The 2,052-nt window shown below is 49.8% G+C and overlaps 1 pseudogene; it reads left to right on the top strand.

The window, feature by feature from the left end:
* Window positions 1-464: 464 nt before the first annotated feature.
* LOC111817893 overlaps window positions 465-2,052 on the top strand; it is a 7,182-nt pseudogene continuing 5,594 nt past the window's right edge.

Raw genomic sequence — 2,052 nt, 5'->3', positions numbered from 1 at the left:
ATAATAACAAGATACAAAAATAAACTTTGCTTCCCTGGCAAGCGCAAGGGCCTGAGTTCAATTCCCGGTTCTGCCAAAAAAAATAAAAATAAAAATAGATAAACTTTGAGCTCAGAGGAATGCATCTGGCAACCTTCTGATTACTCTTTGAAAAAAGAATATAAGACCCCTGATGAGAAGCCCCTGACTAGTCACACACTGAGCAGAGAGGAGAAAATGGCTAAAATATGATACGTGACCTTCCTCATCTATACTTGTTTACTGACATTCTGGCAAAATGCTTAGGAGTGAGTTGGGTGGACCAAGGATGCCACAGCTTGTCCTCTGAGGAAACTGGGAGAGGCTGGGTGGTGATTCTGGTTAGATGGGTTGGCAGCTGTTTTTCTCTTAGAACTCAGAAAAAAAGGCACTGCGAATGGGCAGATAGAAGGACCTGGGGAGAAATGCACTGGCCAGAAAGGGCGATGACTCCTGCAGGTGAGCTCCCAGCACTAAGCCCTGTGCTCTGGGCTCCGGCCTGGAGGGAAGGCGATTAGAAATCTGAGTACAGAGTTTCCAGTATCAGAAGAGAACCCAAGGAGGCTGCCAGGTCCTCGCCTAATGTCAACTGTCACCAACTTCCACCAGGGACCTTCAAAGCCGTCTGCCTCCCCAACCCAGCAAGTTGCACCGTGTACTGTCCCAAAGCCATCCCTCTATCCTACCAAGACATCCCCTGGGCTTGTCCGAGCTGGATGTGAAGGCATACCTTTTCTTCTACTGGTCCCATGCCCTAAGACAGGCCACAGGTGACAGGAAAGCCAACTGGTAGATTCCTGTTTCTAGCATGAGTCTGAAGAGAAAGTGTGCTATTGAGAGCCCTGCAGAGTGGAGTCCCAGACCTGGGAATAAATCACTTACTGAATAAAGCCTAAGTCAGTGGGGCTTTTTATGCATTTATCCACACCTAGGCAAATGAAGCCAAGAATTGTTGGTCATTAAGGCGCCAAGTGCCAGGTGAGTTTGAGAGGCCTTCATGCACCATACTGCCCCAACCACAAACCCATGACAGGGAATTGTAGGGTAAACCTGACTCTAATGGTTGCTTGAAGATCTTTCCCTGAAGGATCCAGGTCAAGGACAGAACTGAATGTCACTTCCCAACAGGAGAACAGGAGGAATTCAGAAAGGACACCAGGTGAGATGTGACTTCCAAGGTACAAAATGGATTTCACAACAGACCCTGTTGCTCCGCCAAGGAGCCTGCAAACTTTAGCCCCTGAGCCAGATCCAGCCAACCTGGTTTGGGGTACAGCTATGTGGGAAGCAGCCAGGGTTGGGTGCTCAGGCACTGACAGCACTGTGTTCTGACAGCAGAGTTGAGGAGCTAGAGAAAGGATTGTGGGGCCTCCAGGGGAAAAGTCCCCATCCTCTGCTCCACTGTGTTGGCCCACCCTATTGTCACCTGAAGGTTTCACTGCTATCAAAAGCTAGCCACTCCATCTCTGGCAGTGGCCCTTGCGCTGGCACAGAGATGCACCAGGCCTCCTCTGTGGTGGGGATGGGGGGAAGGCAGACATCAAGGTACCTGAGAGATGATGCCTGTCGTCATAAGGCACCAAGGACCAGATGAGTTCTGCGGTGCCACCTTCCTTGGCGGGACAGATGGAAGCTGGAGAAGAGAGATCTCAGCTTCCTCATCTTTGGTTAGGACCATGTAAAGATGGGCTACTTAGACTCTTTGAAGGTCAGAGGAAGGAGCCCTAGTTGCCCACATGGTGGCCTGCCCACTCGCGCACCCTGTGTTGATGTGTGCCTCCCTGTCTCATGCATCAGTCCTCCAGTCAGGAGACAGAACCACCAGTGTGACCCTAACAGAACTGGAAATAACACCCCATAAACAGAATGCAAAGGTCTATTACTACAGGGTGACTCTGCCCCAATCCCCCAAATGAATGGATGGTGAATGGCTTAAATAAAAGAAACTAGTAGTATGTTTTTGGAGTTTCCAGGAAGGTCAGAGCTAGCTTTCTCTCTGTCTCTCTCTCTGTCTCTCTGTCTCTCTGTCTCTCT

The sequence above is a fragment of the Octodon degus genome, unplaced genomic scaffold (assembly GCF_000260255.1).
Source record: "Octodon degus isolate 3935 unplaced genomic scaffold, OctDeg1.0 scaffold00073, whole genome shotgun sequence".
Classification (NCBI taxonomy): domain Eukaryota; kingdom Metazoa; phylum Chordata; class Mammalia; order Rodentia; family Octodontidae; genus Octodon; species Octodon degus.
This window is presented reverse-complemented; position numbering and strand designations above follow the sequence as displayed.